General features: G+C 45.1%; 1 protein-coding gene across 1 annotated transcript in view; it reads left to right on the top strand.

Annotated features, from left to right (window-relative positions):
* LOC140204985 (transmembrane protein 184B-like) overlaps positions 1–19,989 on the top strand; it is a 121,987-nt gene that overhangs the window by 10,971 nt on the left and 91,027 nt on the right. The window lies entirely within an intron of this gene.

Here is a 19,989-nt window from a genome sequence, read left to right as displayed (position 1 = left end):
ATCATGGATCTATGAATAAGACCTCCTTGTGGCCTTTCGTTTTTCTGCACAAAGGCGTGAACTCTCAGTTCTGAACCCAGTATCTTTCCCAGTTGTCTCCATCCGGGTATCAAGATGGTACACCTCAAGATGAATGTAAGAACCAAGGCATTACATCTGTTGAGCTACAAAGATCCATTGGGTACATCAGTGAACCACAGAAAGCTTCGTATCTGGATGCATCAGGGCTTTGTAAGGCGGCTGCCCAAGGACACGGTTTTCTGCTGATGTGGACACAAATGAGCACGTCACAGAAGCAAGCATCCCCTCTGGACTCTGCCTGAGTAAAGCAGCCGACATAATCAAAGATCCCACCCACCCTGGGCGTTCTGTCTTTGCCCCTCACCTGTTGGGTAGAAAATACAAAGCTTGTAGCACCAGGCTCGAGGGTAGCTCATGTCCCACTGTTCTGATACTATTGAACAGACCTCTTGTATGATAAGTTGGATCCTTGACCTCACAATCTCCCTCGTTATGATCTTGCACCTTGCTGTCTACCTGCACTACACCTTCTCTATATTTTAGACTTTGCCTGCCATCCATACAGATCATTTCACCACAGGGTTACACTGAGGTAGTTCAAGGGAAAAGTAATGGCAAAGTGGTTTTTAACTGAACCTTGGTACAGTCGACAGTAGTTAATCACTAAATATCCACCAGGAAGGGTTAGCTGGCTAGCCTGCTGTTCTTTGCAAAAGAGGAAAAATTGCATTTATATCTATCCTTTGCAGATTGTCTCTCACCGAAGATAGAACTGTCCTGAGAGAGGGCTTTAAGATTACAAAGCTTTTAGAAAGTAGACAATTGTTACAGGAGGGACCAGAACCCAGTGGCGTGAATGCAAGGAAACCACAAACAAGCTCAAAGCAAATTCAGGAGAAATGTTAGTGGTCGGAATACAGAACTTGGCAAAGAATACTTAGAAGCTTTAAAGGGGAACTCCCAATAAGTGGCAGTGGGACCTGTTGTCAAAGTCTCAGCAGTGCAGGAAACCATTTGGTCTTTGAACTCTCGACTCCTGGGACTCTTTGCAGAGATTCAGTCTCATTCCTGTATTGTTAAGTTTTCTTTCCTACCGTGTTCATCGAATTTTCTTTTGAAACTATAATCAGTTGCATCATCCTCGGGAGCAGTGAGTTCCTGGTTATCATCAATGGCTTGTGCAAATAAACGTCTCCTTCGCATCGCCTTGCCCGTATCCTTCACTCTCAGCCTCAAACCTGTGCCTCTTTTTTTTCTGCTAACCTTGTCCAGCTACCAAATCACCCCTTGCTCCAAGTGAAATGAAGGGCAGCCTTGGAGCTCTTCTGGCAAACCTTCCTCTTCCTCGCTTCCTCCTCTGAGAAAAGACCAGAGAATTGTGGTCACATTATTGGGGTGCAGTGTAACCTCTCAGTTTAGTCAAAGTGCTTCTGTCTCGCGTTCCTGTGCTTTGGAGTTACGGTTGCAACATTCATAGTTTGAAAGGTTAAAGACTAACTTTATTTGTTGCATGTACGTCAAAAATCCATCTTCTGCGCCAATGACAAACGCAGTGCAAAGATATGCTGGGGACAGCCCAGAAGTATCACCATGCTTCTGGCATCAACATAGCATGCCCACAACTTGCAAACCCTGTTCAGTACATCTTTGGTATGTGGGAAGAACTGAAAACCTGCAGGAAAGCTATGCAGTCAAGGGGAAAACTAACTCTTTACAGACAGCAGTGGGAATTGAAACTTGATTGGTGTTCACTGTAGCTGTAAAACATTGTGCTAACTGCTACACTACCCTACATTTATCGAAATTTCCTGGTGTTTGGTGACAATCCAAATCTCTAGCTTCCTAAAGAGGTAAAGATGCTGGCATGCCTTCCTAGAGATCGCTGGCCGACTAGAATCATATCTGTCATGTAGGAGAAGCAGCCAATTTGAACATGGCAAATTCTTGCAAATACCAGTGATCATATTATCTGTTAGTGCCATTGACCCCTGTAGAGTGAACGTGTTAATCTATCCGTGACATTGACCCCCATGTTAATGTACAATGAGTGCGCTATCTTTCTTAAATCTTTTTATTAATTTTCCAAAATTATAAACAGAATAACAATATTGATACAGAGAGATTGGAATAATCTTATTGTTGATAAACATGTACAAAAAAGACTTCAAATAATACAGGTGTAATAGACTTCCAAACTCTTAATATAGTTAATCATAGAGAAAAAAATAAATAAAAAGAAAAAAAATGCAAAGAAAAACCCCCAAAAACTAAAAAAAAAACTAAATACTAAACCCCAAAAAAAAGCAAACGAAACAAAACAAGGCTGGACCAATATCTTAAATCTAATACATTCAATAATGTCTTCAACTCCACTCCTCTATTCATATATTTTAAGTTAATAAGAAGGATTCGGAAAAGGTCAAATTACATCATATGAAAATGTTGAATAAATGGTTTCCAAGTCTCTTCAAATTTAACCGAAGGATCAAAAATGTCACTTCTGATTTTTTCTAAATTTAAAATGAAATAGTTTGGGGAAAACCATTGAAATGTGGGGAGGGTTGGTCTCCTTCCAGTTCAATAAAATGGATCTTTTGGCCATTAAAGTAACAAATGCGATCATCCAACAAGCTGAAGAGGATAAAAGTCTATGTTCCGTCATTGGCAAACCAAAAATTGCCGTAATAGGATGGGGTTGTAAGTCAAAATGCAAAACTGTTGAAATAATATCAAAAAATTCTTTCCAGAATTTTTCCAAAAGAGGGCAGGACCAAAACATATGAGTTAAGGAAGCCACCTCAGAGTGACATCTGTCACAAATAGGGTTTATATGGGAATAAAAACGAGCTAGTTTATCTTTAGATATATGGGCCCTATGCACTACTTTAAATTGTATTAGTGTATGTTTGGCACATATAGACGAAGAACTAACTGACTGAAAAATTTTGTCCCATTTCTCTATAGGCAGGCAAAGTTGAAGTTTCCTTTCCCATTCATTTTTAATTTTATCAGATATATCTGGCTGTAATTTCATAATTATATCATAAATAGTTGCTATTAAACCCTTCTGAAAGGGATTTAAACCTAAAATTTTATCGATGATATCAGTAGGGTGTGAAATGAGTGTGTTATCTATCCATGACATTGACCCCTGGTGTTAATGTAGAGTGAACGTGTTATCTATCTGTGACATGTTAATGTAGAGTGAACCTGTTAATCTATCTGTGACATTGACCCTTGAATGTAGAGTGAACGTGTTAATCTACCTGTGACGTTGACCCCCATGTTAATGTAGAGGGAACATGTTATCAATCTGTGACATTGACCCCTGGTGTTAATGTCGAGTAAACCTGTTAATCCAGGGGTCCCCAACCTTTTTTGCAGTGCAGACCGGTTTAATATTGACAATATTCTTGTGGACCGGCTGACTGGTGGGGGGGGGGGGGGGGCGGTTGTTCAAGTAGGGTTAAACTCACCTTAGCATGACTTACGGTTGGGGTTGCCAACTTTCTCACTCTCAAATAAGTAGCAGTCAAATCCCGGGACACTTTACCCCAGGAAAGACTACCATGACCATGAAGCCTTGCGCGGGCACCTGTGTGCGCATGCGCATATGTGCCTATCCCTCCCGCTCCCCCCCCCCCCACACACAGGTCGCTTTTGCCTTCATCTTCTCGACTATACTGTACATACATTATTCCTACTTTAGGCTGTGCATTTATCATATCATCCCTGCTTTCACTATATGTTAGTATTATTTATTTTCAGTTTTATGCGTTATTTGGTATGATTTGGTAGGTTATTTTTTGGGTCTGAGAACACTCAAAAATTTTTTCCATATGAATAAATGGTAATTGCTTCTTTGCTTCACGCCACTTTGGCACAAAAGGTATCATAGGAACGCTCTACTTTAGTGGGGGAAATACGGGACAAGCCAGTTTAGCCCAATATATGGGATGTCCCGGCAAATACGGGACAGTTGGCAACCCTATCTTCAAGTTGAACAGTGCGTGACAGGGAATGAGGAAAGGTGCAGCTGACTCGTATCGTTTCCTCACAGCCCGGTAGCACAAGCTCTGTGGCCCGGTGGTTGGGGACCGCTGTGTTAATCTATCTGTGACATTGACCCCTGTGGTGTTAATGTAGAGTGAATGTGTTATCAATCTGTGGCATTGACCCCTGGTGTTAGTGTAGAGTGATCGTGTTATTGACCCTTGAATGTACAGTGAACATGTTAATCTGTGAATTGACCCTGGGGGGTGTTGATGTGAAACTGGGCTGAAAGTCGTATGTTCATATTCAAAGTCACGAGAGACTGCAGATTCTGACAATCTAGATCCACACACACAAGATGCTGGAGGAACTCCAAGTAAGATAGAGGCAGGAAAGTTTGTTTCCACTAGTAACTGAGACTGGAACTAGGGGACAGAGTCTCAAGGTTCAGGATGGAGATGAGGAGGAAATTGTTTCTCCCAGACAGTAGTGGAGTTCTCTGCCCAGTGGAGGTTACCTCATTCCATATATTTTGGACCCAGATAGATTTTTGCATAGCAGTGGAAGTAAAAGTTATGGGGAAAAGGCAGGTAGGTAGAGCTGAGTGCGAGGGCAGATCATCTACGATCTTAGTGAATGGCAGAACAGGCTCGACTGGCCAGTTGGCCTAATCGTGCTTCTGTTTCTTATAACAGACAGCACCTACGGAGGGAAAGAAACAGTCGATGTCTCGGGTCCTGATAAAGGGTCTCTATTTGAAACGTCGAACTGTGCGCTTCCCTCCACAGATGCTGCTGGACCTGCTGAGTTCCTCCAACATTGTGTTTAGCTTCACACTCCGCTCGCTCACTCTCCAGTGGGGACAGGTCACTTGAAATCTGTTACAATGCTGCCCAGGCACATCCCCCTGGTCTGATCAACATGTTAGAACAGGTCCAAATATTCCAGAGGACACCACACATCTGTGTGAAGCAAACAACAAACAATTGGTATTCAGCAACTGATTGGGAGAAGCCAATTGCTGTCAACTGACCTGCTATTTAAAAAAAATAAACCCTGCAGGTGTTGGATATCTGAAAAAAAAAGAGGGAAATGCTGGAAGAACTCATCAGGTCAGTCTGCATCTATGGGGCGTGAGATAAAGTTGGCAACTTTTGTGCTCTTTCAACAGACGTGACATTATTTCAGAGGATCTGTCTTGGGTCCAGCGTGTAAATGTAGTTACAAAGAAAGCACAGCAATGCCTCTACTCCCGTTGAAGTTTGTGAAGATTTAGCATGACGTCTAAAACTTTGCCAGACTTCTAAAGAAGTGTAGTGGAGTGTATATTGACTGGCTGCATCACAGCTTGGAATGCAAACACCAGTGCCCTTGAACTAGAAATCTTATATAAAGTACAGTCCATCAAGGGTTAAACCCCTCCCCCACCGTTCAGCACACCTACATGGAGCATTGTTGCAGAAAGCAGCATCCACAATCAGGGACCTCGCCATCTAGAATGTGGTCTCTTCTCACGGAGGTACAGGAGCCTGAGGACCCACACCACCAGGTTCAGGAACAGTCATTACCCCTCAAACATCAGGCCCCTGAACCATTTGGGATAACTTCACTCATCATCACTTGCCCCATCACTAAACTGTGTCCACAACCTGTGGACTCACATTCAAGGACTCCATCTCATGTTGTCGATATTTATTGTTTTTAAAAATTTATTATTAATATTTCTTTTGTATTTGCGCAGTTGGTTGTTTCTGTCCTGTTGGGTGCGGTCTTTCATCAATTCTATTGTTTCTTGTGTTTGCTGATTATGCCCACAAGAGAATGAATCTCGGGTATGTGAACTTTGGTAATAAATTTACTTTGAAATCTGAGCCAGACACAGGAGCAAACTGGGCCATTCAGCCTCATTCTTTGCCTTTGCAGACATTCTACTGTACTAGTAAATTTTAGCTGGCAGTGTCGCTCTTTCCAGTGACAGGAACACACTGATACTGGTCTACAAAGGGATGAGTCTGTATGCAGCAAACCTTTGTGATGCTATGCCTGCCAGTAAAGCGCACAATTCAGTCGTACAGCTTGGAGCCAGTCCATTCGGCCCACTGAATCCCTGCTGTCCATAGAGTTCCCACATCTTCCTCAGATCTCCCTATTCTGTGCATTCACTTATCCGTTTGGAGCAGCCTATTACTCTGGTAACCTGCACATGTTTGGAGTGTGAGAGGAATGGATAACGAGTTCATGATTGTTACATGTATTGATACTCAGTGAAGATCTTTTCTCGAGCACCACGCAGACAGATCATTCCTTACAGAGATGCATCGAGGAACACAATGTAGAATAGTGTTTCAGCAGTGTGTGTAGACTAAGCAGGCAGCCCACAAGACTACAACATATTCTACCAAATGTACTTCAGAACCACAATCGCTACAATCTGCAGCCTGTACTTGAAGTGTACTTTTGCATCGTCTAAATGAATGATCAATGTGGATACAACAGGGTCTTGGATAGATACGTGGAGCTTAGAAAAATAGGGGACTATGCAGTAGGGAGTTTCTAGAGTAGGTTACGTGGTCAGCACAACATTGTGGGCCAAAGGGCCTGTAAAGTGCTGTAGATTTCTATGTTTCTAATGTTGCAGTTATTATACAGTTTGACTTTTGCACATTGGTGGTTTGTCAGTCTTTGTAGCTTTTCATTGATTCTATTGTATTTCTTTGTTTTGTAAATGCCTGCAAGAAAATGAATCTCGAGGTAGTAATGGTGACACAGATGTACTTTGAAGTGCCAGGGTCACAACAAGGCAGATTTGGAAATCAAGAATGTACTTTTTAGTGTTTAGAGTCTGATAATGACAGGATATCAGGAACACCCAGCATAAATTTGCGCAGTCACAGGGAGTACGTGCAAATTCCACACAGACAGCACCCACGTTCAGGATTAACCCTGGGTTGCCATGGCAATGAGGCAGCAGCGATGTGACTGTGAAGGATACTGAAGTCCTTGCGAAGGTGTGAATCAGGGTGGCGAAGAAGATTCCAAAAATGCGAGGTGTGTCTATTGGGAATGAAAAACAACCCAAGACGCTCAAAAAAGATGAGGCACACAGATTGAGTGGACAGCCAGAGACTTTTTCCCAGGGCAGAAATGGTTAATACAAGGGGTGGGGTATATTTTTAAGGTGATTGGAGGAAATTATGGAGAGGGGGATTCTCAGAAGTTTTTTTTTTAAGAGTGGGAGTATGTGGAACGCACTGCTAGGGGTGGTGGTAGAGATGGATACATTAGGGACATTTAAGAGTCTCAGATGGGCACTTGGATGAAAGAAAAATGGAGGGTTGTGCGGGAGGGAGGGGTTAGATTGATTTTAAACATGCAGTGCAGAACAGGCCCAACGAGCTGTACCACTCAGCAACCCACCGATTTAACTCTAGCCTCATCACAGGGCAATTTGCACTGATCAAGTAACCTTTGGACTTTGGGAGGAAACTGGAGCACCCAGAGGAAACCCACAACGTTCCCAGGGAGAACGTACAGACTCCTTGCAGACGGAGTGGGAATTGAACTCTGAACTGTGGAGCACCCTGAAGCGTATTAACATTGCGCTAACCGCTCTACTGTTGTGGTGCCCTTGAGTACAACATGGTGGGCCAAAATGCCGGTGTTATCTTCTATGACTAGAGTGTCCCAATAAGGTTTGAGTTCAGTAGAGGGAGTGCTGCCTCCCAGCTGCCGGATAGGAAAGGATGTCAGCACGAGAGAGTCACTGAGGAATCCATTCGGAGACGTCAAAGACTCCGTGGTATGATTCACTGTAATGGGCAGCAGTTCAAAGACATGTTGATGCATTGAAGGGGAGACTGACCCATAAGACATGGAGACAGAATTAAGCCATTTGGCCTGTTGAGTCTGTTCCACCATTCAATCTATTAACCCTCTCAACCCCCCCCCCCCCCCCCCCCCGGTTCTCCTGCCTGCTCACTGTAAACTTTGATGCCCTTACTTATCAAGAACCTATCAACCTCTACCGGACAAGCACTTGTGGGGAATGAGAGGGGGCACGCTGATGAAAATGAAAGGTGTGAGTGTAGCACAAAAGCTAGCATGGAGTGATTGGGATGAATGGCCTGTTTCTGTGGCGTATTGTATATCCAATATAACAGCGAGTTCTCTTTTAGACACTGGCGGCAGGGACATCCCGGTGTATCCTTGAGGCTGTGAAAGACTGAACAAGAGCTGGCTTTCTGAGAGGCAGCAATATGCTGGAAGTATTTGTGTCACTTTTTAAGAGCATGTCTTTTCCTGCGCTGCCTTTCCCGTAAGTTGTCAGGGACTGACTCAGTACTGTGTGACTCATCTCGGCCAAGAGGGACTTTGGCCCAATGATGAAGCCTGATAACTCTATCCTCCCTCCTTTTAACAAAGGAAGCCCTGGTGTTTATTTTGCAGTCAGTCACTTCCTGTCCTGTTGAAAGAAGGGCCTAGATTTTCAGTCAATCCTTAACTGTCTTTTTGAAAGAAGGGCATGGATTTGCTTCTGTCTGGATAAGCACAAGGTCTCGGTCTCCGCTTCCTGACCTGACCGGGAAAGCAGGGATCGATGTCGGTCCAATAAGGAGGCGGCTGCAGCAGCACTGTAGACATGTAGCATTAGAGGTTCAAAACTCAATTTTATTTGTCATGTGTCCATGGTGAAATACACATATTCCGGCACCAACATGGCATTCACATGATGCTCGGCAGAACAAACAACAGAACAAGTCCCTTTCCTCCCTCCCTCCCGCGCTCATACACACACAGTCCTTTAACCCCAGCCTCCAGACTTGGGCCTACAGACCTTCCCAGTGGACTCGCAGAGACTTGATGCCTTGGCTCTGGCCAGATCAGCCCCCTAGACGCCAGTGGGCACGGACTCGGGCATGCAGACCTTCCCAGTGGACTTGCAGAGATTCGCCGTCTTGGCTGTGGCCAGTGGGCCTTGATTTCCAGATGTCCAATTCGACTCTCAGGGTTGGATCCTTGGCATCAATCCCAGAACATGCACAATCACTGAACATTAGGCCTCAAGCAACTAGTGACACAATATTCACCAGGAAAACATTCATTAAGCCAATTAGACAAAAACGAGGGCAATTAAAACAAGTTTGTTGCATTACAGTGGTCTTAGTTTTGCTATGATAGGCTGTCCATCATATTCAGTGATAGTGGCAAAAGCAGTGAGGGTTTTAAAATGGAAATGCTGAAGGGAGTTTTCACTGGGGTAAAGCCACTCTTGACCTCGGGAGTCTAGATCCAGTGATAAGGGGGTTTGTCACAACTGGGGTTTTCATTGTTTGCGGTGGATGACCTTGACTTTTTCTGTCCCTTGTCGTGCCCTTTGCACTCCATGGGGTGTTACGAAACAGCCTTCCTGTCCATTGCATCTCACTGTTCTCATCATCTCAGTCTGTCGGAGCTGCCTTTGTACATTTTACTGTTATAATTATTAGGGTTTTGCTGGTTTGGTTCAGTAACTGATTGGTTGAAGGGTAGAAGCTGTTCTTGAACCTGGTGGTGGGGGCCTAAGCTTCTGTACTTGCTGACCGATGGTAGCTGTGAGAAGCTGGCATGGTGGGGATCTTTTGACAATGGGTATTGCCATCTTGAGTCAGCACCTCCTGTCGATGCTATCGATAATGGGGAAGGATGTGCCCGTGATATGTTGATAGTGGGGAAGGATGTACCCGTGATATGTTGATAGTGGGGAAGGATGTGCCCGTGATATGTTGATGGTGGGGAAGGATGTGCCCGTGATATGTTGATAGTGGGGAAGGATGTGCCCGTGATATGTTGATAGTGGGGAAGGATGTGCCCGTGATATGTTGATAGTGGGGAAGGATGTGCCCGTGATATGTTGATAGTGGGGAAGGATGTGCCCGTGATATGTTGATAGTGGGGAAGGATGTGCCCGTGATATGTTGATGGTGGGGAAGGATGTGCCCGTGATATGTTGATGGTGGGGAAGGATGTGCCCGTGATATGTTGATGGTGGCGAAGGTTGTGCCCATGATATATTGTGCTGAGTCCACTGCTCTTTGCAGTTTCTTGCATTTCTGAAGGTTTCTAAATGAAGTGGTATCATGTAGCGCACATACTTCCTGACAGTTCGTCAGGGCAAAGTGGTGGTGGGGGGGGACTGTTTGCCCGCTGTCTTGGCTGTTGTGGTGAGGGGTTTCTGTTTGCCACCTCTTTTGGCCATCGGGGTGAGGAAGGGGTACTGTTTGCTCGCTCTCTTGGCCTCTGCAGTGAGGGGGTTTCTGTTTGCCAACTCTCCTGGCTGTTGGGTAAGGGAGCAGTGTTGACGAATGGAGCAAAACCAATCAATTCAGCAGGTAAATCAGTATCTATGTGGGCAAAGTGCTGGCCCATGTTTCAGTTCAGGACCTTGCATTAGGAATTTGTTGCTTGACTGGAATTCAAAGTTCAAAGTAAATTTATTATCAAAGTACATATAGCTTGCCATAAAGATTCATTTTCTTGTGGGCATGCACATAAATCTAAGAAACACAATAAAATCAATAAAAGGTCGCACCCAACAGGATGGACAGATAGGTGTGCAAAAGACAACAATCTGTGCTTATGCAAAAGAAAAAAAATAATAACTGACGACATATTTTCCAAGGTGTTGCTTCCTCAATTTTTTTTTTGTTTGGTAGATTTTGAAGCTGAACATAAATATGATTTCAGACTACTTTTATCATGTAGGGATTTGGAGAAACAAGAATCTAACTTTTATTGAACAGAATGTGTTTAGTTGCAGAACGGGTGCTGATGCTTTGCAATAGTTCAACTAAGCTAAAATGATTTTTGTTTGTACTCAATGTCTGAGGCTTCTCACTTAAGTGTCCAACAATAATCAGCCAGCATTGATGGATTCCAGTTCTCCATGACCGCAATTCCTGGTGAAACCTTTCGCCATGCTCGTCACTGACGGCAGCAGGACTTGCAGGGAACAAGTCTAAATGGGAATGCAGGTAATGAATCTTCAGTGACGTGTTGCAGTTTATGATTTTGTATGCTTGGAGCACGTTGTCAACCAACTGCATGTAGTTTGGTGCTCTGTAGTTCAACAACACCCTTGAATTCCTTCCATGTCTCACTTTGAATTGCCATCAATCTGTTTGATCGTGTTCCTTAAGGAAAAATGTCTCCCTTAATCTTGGCCTCAGTTATTCTGGGGAACATCTGTCTCAAATATCAAAATCCTTCATGGAAATTTATAGCCTGTCCTGCCGTGTAGCACCCACCCTGCCCTGGCATGTCGACAAGATTGAAAATTTTTCAGCTTACGTTGTGGGCAACATTTTAATTGACTTGAATTGTGAAATAAAATGACACATATAGGTATTTTTTAAAATGGTGTGTGATAGGGAAGTTTCACAATGATTTTCATGATCAGCAGCTCAAAATCTATAAGATGCACCCAAAAATATTCAGGAGGCAAAATCTTTGTCTAGTATTATAAACAAATAATAAATATTGAGAGCATGAGATGAAGAGTCCTTGAAAGTGAGTCCATAGGTTGTGAGAACAGCTTAGTGATGGGGGCAAGTGAAATTATCCACTCGGTTATCAAAGTATGTATATGTCAGCATATTGTAAACAGATTCTGCAGATGTGGGGAAGTCCAAAGCAACACACACAGTTCAGGAGGAGCTTAGCAGGTCAGGCAGCATCTATGGAGAGGAATAACTAGTCAATGTTTTGGGCCAAGACTCTTCATCAGGACTGGAAAGGAAGGGGGAAGAAGTCAGACTAAGGTGGGGGGAGGGGTTAGGAGTACAAGCTCAAAGGTGAGAGGTGGACAGGTGGCTGGGGGAAGGGGATGAAGTAAGAAACTAGAAGGTGATGGGTGGAGAAGTTGAAGGACTAGAGAAGGAGAAATCTGATAGGGGAGAGTGGACCATGGAGAAAGAGGGGCACCAGGGGGAGGTGATGGGCAGGTGAGGAGAAGAGAGGGGGTGAGAGGAGATCCAGAATGGGGAATTGAAGGGAGAGGGGGGAAGTTTACCAGAAGTTGGAGAAATCGATGTTCATGCCATCAGGCTGGAGGCTACCCAGATAGATTGAGACATTGCTCCTCCAACCTGGGAGTGGCCTCATTGTTGCTGCAGAGGAACTCATGGACTGACATGACCCATATGTTAGCCGTAAGACTCATTTTCTTGCATTTACAGGAAAATAAATAGAATTTGGAAACCTATACATAAACATGTTAGTTGTGGCAGGTGCCATACAAATGCAGATGTTAGTTACTGAGCTACCAACTGAAACCGTACATGGGAGAGGAGCAGTTCCTGTATCTAATGAGATCTCCCACAGAGATGTGATCTTGTTTTCTTGAATTGCCTCTGTCAGTCAGGTTATTAGTGAAGCTCTGGTTTATTTCTGAACATTCCCTTTCTGCTGGGTGTCAGGCGCTGATGATCTGAAACACAGCTGTTGGGCAAATGGAGGCTCCTTTAACTCACAGGCAGCCCAAAGCCCAGCTTTGACATCACTGAAAGAAGGACCAGCTTTATTTGTCAGGTGTACATCAAAACGCACAGTGAAATGCGTAGCTGGTGTCAACAAACAGCACAGTCCAAGGATGTGCTGGGGGGCAGCCCACAAGTGTTGCCACGCTTTTGGCCAATGTAGCATGTCCACAACTTGTTGACCTTAACCCATTCATCTTTGGAATGTGGGAGAAAACCAGAGCACCCTGAGGAAACCCACGCAGTCACAGGAGGACTGTATGAAATCCTTTCGGACAGCCGTGGAAATCAAACTCCAATCTTACAGCTAACTGCCAGGGATGCGACCAAATCTTCTACAGGGTCTCTGTTAGTCTCCTGGATCTTCGGAGGAGGAGAGGGCACTGCTGGTTATTCCCAGGGTGTGTGGCCAATTTGAGAAGGATTGTGGGATACTGGAGGAGTAGTGGGTGAGCTAGCTTGGTGTCTTTGGCGAGGAGGTAATGGTAAGGTTCTTTTTTCACAATGGGCAAGTTGGAATTGGTTTATTGACACATGTACAGAGATGCTCATTCATTACAGTGCTTTGAGCGTACAAGGTAAAGCAGTAACAATGCAGAATAAAGTGTAACAGCTACAGAGAAAGTGCAGGTAAACAATAAGGGGCAAGACCATAACGAGGTAGATTGTGAAACTCTTGGGCATGTGGATGATAGAAAAATGGCGGGCTGTGCCAGAGGGAAGGGTTGGATTGATCGTGAGCTGGTTAAAAGGTCAGCACAACATTGTGGGCTGAAGGGCCTGTACCATGATGAATGTGATCGCTGCTGGAGGAACTCAGCGGGTCTGGTTGGCACTGTTTTACGGGGTGATGCTGGGCGGCAGTCGTCTGCAAACAGATTTGCTTCTGCTGGCAGATCTCGACACTGATGCCAGACACAGCGGGCACAGGTGAACAGCGCTGTTGCTCGGGGCTTGTTAGTGTTGCCAGAGCCCAACGTTGCCTTGCTTCTGCTGATAAAGATTAGATACGCCAGGCTATCCTAGGAGGAGTTTTGTTCAAGTACTTATTAAAAATTGATTTTGTAAGCTGTGTGGTGATTTATTCACAGCAGCTTGCCCGTTGGCGCAATCGCTTTACGGCACCAGCGGTGAGAGTGGAGCTCAATTCTCACGGCTGTCCAGAGTTTGTACGTTCTCCCTGTCACTGTGTGGTTCCCTCGGGCGCTCCGATGTCCTCCCCCATTCCAGAGATGTACGGGTTAGGATTCGTGAGTTGTGGGTACACTATGTTGGCCCTAGTGGGCTGCCCCCGGCACAATCATCGCTGATTTGATGCATTTCCCTGTCTTGAATCCAGGAACGGAGCGTGGTGAACCTGTGCTGTCGAATTCATTGCCGCAGTTACCTGTGGAGGCCCAGTCACTGGGTAGATTTAAAGTGGAGGCTGACAGTTTCTTGATTAGTAGGGTGTCGAAGATTACGAGGAAAAGACAGGAGGATGGGGGTAATAAATCAGCTGTGAGCGAATGGTAGAGCAGGCTCGATGGGCTGAGTGGCCTAATTTGCTCTTGTCCATCGAACTATTGGACCATGAGACACATGGTGAATAAAGCTGATTTTTACCTTTATCCCACACGCTAATGAACTGAAGCCTGCGATGATGGTTGAGAGATGTTGATGGCACATTGGGATAATGACCTGTGCTCTTCTACACCAGTCAGGCTAACATGTTGCCCCGAATACGAATCCTCTGACACTGCAGCACCCTCTTGGTCCCTCACCATGAATATGCTGTACAGCAGACTCTGGGCTGAATGGCCTAATTCTGCTGAGATGTACAAAATTGACGGGTCTAGCTAGTGTAAATGCAAGTATGCTTTTTTCACTGAGGTTGAGTGGGACTGGTGCTGGAGGTCATGGGTTAAGGGTGAAAGGTGAACTATTCGAGGGGAACCTAAGGGGGAGCTTCACTCAGGATGGGATGAATGTGAAATAAGCTGCCAGCAGAAGTGGTGAATTTGAGTTTGATTGCAATGTTTAAGAGAAATTTGAGTAGGTACATGGATGGGAGGGGTGTGGAGGTCTGTGATCAGAGTACAGGTTGATGGGACTAGAGTGATAGTTTAGTATGGACAACATGGGGCACGTGGCCAAGTGGTTAAGGCATTCAACTAGTGATCTGAAGGTTGTGAGTTCGAGCCCCAGCCGAGGCAGCGTGTTGTATCCTTGAGCAAGGCACTTAACCACCCAGTGCTCCGCGACGACACCAGTGCCAGGCTGTATCGGCCCTTGCTCTTCCCTTGGACAACATCGGTGTAGTGGAGAGGGGAGACTTGCAGCATGGGCAACTGCCGGTCTTCCATTCAACCTTGCCCAGGCCTGTGCCCTGGAGAGAAGACTTTCCAGGCGCAGATCCATGGTCTCGCAAGACTAACGGGTGCCTTCCAGATGGACTGAAGGGCCATTTCTTGTTGTAGTGCACCGACTGCAGGTGACATTGAGCCTCGCAGTTGGCAAGAGTCACTGAAACGGGCAGGGGTGCGACTGGGAGCAGAGGTTGGGGTTTCTTTGAAAATTCAGCCACAGAGTGCAGGTGAAATTTCCATCGCCCGGTAATTTCAGTTGATCGTCTGGGCTTGGAAGACTGAGCCACATTTATTTAGGAGAAGTTTAGAGGCGATTGGAGAGGAATCTCTCGATACCGAAGCTTGATGTAATGAAAATGAATCCGGCCAGTGAGTAAATTGGAGCAACATGCACAAAATACTGGGGGAGTGCCGCAGGCCGGGCAGCACCTATGGGGGGAGAAAAGTACAGGCGACGTTGCAGGCTGAGGCCCTTCGGCAGGACTTGCAGCATCGCAGATCTTCTCATGTTAGCGAGTAAATCGGTATCGCGGTCAGTGGAGACGAAGATCCTGTTCCTGTGCTTCACTAATCTGCACTTCATAGGTACACCTGTTTGTTTATGCAAATGTCTAAAGAGCCAATCATGTGGCAGCAACTCAATGCAGGAAAGCATGCAGGCATGGCCACGAGGTTCAGTTGTTGTCCCGACCAAACATCAGAATGGGGAAGAAATGTGATCCAAGTGACTTTGACCCTGGAAGATTGTTGGTACCAGATGGGGTGTTTGAATATCTCAGAAACTGCTGATCTTCTTTTGATTTTCACACATGACAGTCTCTGGAGTTTACAGAGAACGGTGCAAAATACAAAAAAAAATCCAGTGAGAGGCAGATCTGTGGGAGAAAACGCCTTGTTAATGAGAGGTCAGAGGAGAATGGCCAGAGTGGTTCAAGCTTGACAGGAAAGTGACAGTAACTCAAATATCCACACGCCACAACAGTGGTGCGCAGAAGAGCATCTCTGAATACACAACACGTCAAACCATGAAGTGGATGGGCTACGGCAGCAGAAGACCACGAACACGCATCAGTGGCCACTTCATTGGGTAGAAGGGTACTCAGTCAAGTGGCCACTGAATGTGTTTTTTGTCCCCATGGACGGTAAGAAGCTGATGGGCCAAGTGATCATTTGTGCTATAATCGACAGAATTCAGATAATTCTATAATTTAAATGTTAATTTGTGAATTGATTATTCTTCGCCCTTTCTCTCCGTCTCAGTCTAATAACCAGCCCTGCACACTGGACAATTGTCAGTAAGAATTTGGATCCCACGTCCCAAATGAGTATTTCAGATCCCATGTCAGGTGACCCATTTGTGCAGTAAGATTTCAGATTAGCTTCATTTGTCATGTACATCAGAACATCACAGTGAAATGCATCATTTCAATTGATTGACTTTATTTCTTACATCCTTCACATACATAAGTAAAAACCTTTACGTTATGCCTCCATCTAAATGTGCAATGTGCAATCGTAGTAATTTATAATAAATATTACAGTCAATGTAACATAGAAATACACTCAAATCAGCGTGAGTTAATCAGTCTGATGGCCTGGTGGAACAAGCTGTCCCAGAGCCTGTTAATCCTGGCTTTTATGCTGCGGTACAGTTTCCTGGAAGGCAGCAGCTGGAATAGATTGTAGTTTGGGTGACTCAGGTCCCCAATGATCCTTCAGGCCCTTTTTTCACACCTGTCTTTGTAAATGTCCTAAATCCTGGGAAGTTCACAACTACAGATGCACTGGGCTGTCCACACCACTCTCTGCAAAGTCCTGCGATTAAGGGAGGTACAGTTCCCATACCAGGCAGTGATGCAGCCAGTCAGCATGCTCTCAATTGTGCCCCTGTAGAAAGTTCTTAGGATCTGGGAGACCATACCAGACTTCCTAAACCATCTGAGGTGAAAGAGGCGCTGTTGTGCCTTTTTCACCACACAGCTGGTATGTACAAACCACGAGGTCCTCGGTGATGTGGATTCCGAGGAACTTAAAGCTGTTTACCCTCTCAGCCTCAGATCTGTTGATATTAATAGGGATTAGCCCATCTCCATTCCTCCTGTAATCCACAACCAGCTCCTTTGTTTTTGCAACATTGCGGGAGAGGTTGGTTTCTTGACACCACTGTGTCAGAGATATGACTTCTTCCCTGTAGGCCATCTTGTTATTATTTGAGATAAGGCCAATCAATGTCATGTTGTCGGCAAATTTGATTACCAGATTAGAGCTGTGGGTGACGACACAGTCATGGGTATACAGAGCGTAAAGGAGGGGACTCAGTACACAGCCCTGAGGGGCTCCTGTATTGAGAGTCAGAGGAGTGGAGGTGAGGGAGCCCACTCGTACCACCTGCCGGCGATCTGACAGAAAGACCAAGATCCAGCTGCACAAGGCAGGGTCACGGCCGAGGTCTCTGAGCTTCCCGTGGAGCCTGGATGGAATTATGGTGTTGAATGCTGAACTATAGTCCAAGAACAGCATTCTCACATAAGCATCCTTCTTCTCCAGAAGTGTAACTTGCATTGAATCAAATCAGTTGGGATGTGCTGGGGGCAGCTAGCACCAGCGTAGTATGCCCACAGTTCACTAACTCGAACCCATACGCCTGGGAACGTGGGAGGAAACCCGAGCACCTGGAAGAAACCCACACAGTCACAGGGAGAACATATAAACTACCGGAAATTGAACCTTGATCAGTGATCGCTGGCGCTGTAAAGTGATTGTGCTAACCGTTATTCTTCAGTACAATAGTGACGAGAGCACATCTGTCTCTGTTCAATATCACATCTTGAATCCAAATGTCAGTAATACAGCAGAACTCTTCTAAAGGTTAATTTGCAGACTGAGTCAGTGGTGAAGAAGACAAATGCAATGTTGGCATTCATTTCAAGAGGACTAGAATATAAAACTAAGTATGTATTGCTGAGGCTTTATATGACTCTTGGTCAGTCTGCATTTGGAATATTGTGAGCAATTTTGGGCTCTTTATCTAAGAACAGATGTGCTGGCATTTTAAAGGGTCCAGAGGAGATTCAGGAGAATGATTCTGGAAACGAAAGGGTTTTCATGTGAGGATCATTTGATGGCTCTGGGCCTGTGCTTACTGAAACCTATCAAATATTGAAAGGCCTAGATAGTCGATGTGGAGTGGATGTTTCCTATAGTTGGGGAGTCTAGGACCAGAGGGTACAGCCTCAGAATGGAGGGACATCCATTTAGAATAGAGGTGAAGAGGAATTTCTTTAACCAGAGGGTGGTAAATCTGTGGAATTCATTGCTATGGGGATGGCTATTGAGGCCTAGGCATTGGGTATATTTAAAGTGGAAGTTGATAGGTTCTTGATTAGTCGGGGTGTCAAAGCTTACAGGGAGAAGGCAGGAGAAAAGGGTTGAGGGTGATAATAAAACAAAGAAGCTGGTTGTTGACTACAGGAGGAATGGAGACAGGCTAACCACTATTGACATCAATAGGTCTGGGGTTGACAGGGTGAATAGCTTTATGTTTCTTGAAATAAAGATCACCGAAGATCTCACGTGATCTGTGTGGTGAAAAAAGATGGCAGAAGAAGTTTGGCCTGAGTCCCCAAATCCTAAGGACTTTCTACAGGGGCACAATTGAGAACATCCTGACTGGCTGCATCACTGCCTGGTATGGGAACTGTACTTCCCTCAATCACAGGACTCTGCAGAGAGTGGTACAGACAGCTCAGTGCATCTGTAGATGTGAACTTCCCACTATTCAGGACATTTACAGAGATGGGTGCGTAAAAAGGGCCTGAAGGATCATTGGGGACCTGAGTCACCCCAACCACAAACCGTTACAGCTGCTACCATCCAGGAAACAGTACCACAGCATAACAGGACCAACAGACTCCGGAATAGCTTCTTCCACCAGACCATCAGAATGATTAATTCACGCAGATACAATTGTATTTCTATGCTATATTGACTGTCCTGTTGTACATACTATTTGTTACAAATTACTATAAATTGCACATGGCACATTCAGATGGAGGTGTAACGTAGAGATTTTTACTCGCGTGTGAAGGATGTAAAAAATGGTCAATTCAATTCATGATGAAATGGGGGTAGCAGACCCTGGCTGAATGGCCTGTTCTATGTCTTATGGTCTTAAGCAACACTGACCACGTCAGTTTGAGCCGTCTCTGCACAGCTGAAGGGCTGTTGAATTGCTGCTGTTAATTGGAACAAGTGGCTTCACATTGTGGCCTATTTTCTCCCAGAACAGCTGGACAAAGTCCGGTCGCCTCTCTGATATGAACTGAGGGGTGACAGGTTCACTTTTTTAAAAGTCTATCGTTGTGGGTGCCAGAGATGGTGGTGGAAGCAGATATGATAGAGGCATTTAAGGATAGGCATAAGATGCATCTATGGAGAAGAATAAAAGGCTCTTGGCCTGAAACGTGGACTTGTTTATTCATTTCCACAGATGCTGCCTGATCTGCTGAGTTCCTCCTTCAGCATTTTGTGTGTGTTACTCTGGATTTCCAGCATGTGCAGAACCTCTTGCCTCAGATAGGAACATGGATATGCAGAAAATGGAGGGATATGGACCATGTGCAGGCAGAGGGGATCAGTGTAATTAGGTGATGTTACATTAGTTGGGTTAGCACATTTTGTGGGCTGAAGGGCTTGTTCCTGTGCTGTACTGTTACGGTCTGTTTGCTACTCTGGCATTTGTGGTGAGTGACTCCCTGTGTCCTGCTCCTGGTGTTTGGCAGTCTGCTGTCGGGTGGATGTGAGCAGCAGCATATCCAAGGAAGGTTTGCTTTGTATCCAAAGGAGGACGTGCTGACCCTGGGCATGGTCCACAGGAAGTTCACAACAATGATCCCAGGAATGAAAGGGTTAACATATGAGAAGCATTTAAAGGTTTTGGGCCTGTACGTGCTGATTTAGAAGAATGAATGTTGAAGGGCCTCAATGGAGAGGATGTTTCCTATAGTAGGTGAGTTTAGAAGCAGAGGGCAGGGTCTCAGAATAGAGGGACGTCCATTTAGAACAGAACTGAGGAGGAATTACTTTAGCCGGAGAGTGAAACTGTAGAATTTGTT

The sequence above is a fragment of the Mobula birostris genome, chromosome 11, assembly GCF_030028105.1.
Source record: "Mobula birostris isolate sMobBir1 chromosome 11, sMobBir1.hap1, whole genome shotgun sequence".
NCBI lineage: Eukaryota > Metazoa > Chordata > Chondrichthyes > Myliobatiformes > Myliobatidae > Mobula > Mobula birostris.
The sequence above is the reverse complement of the archived record's forward strand: the minus strand, read 5'-3'. Positions and strand labels throughout refer to the sequence as shown.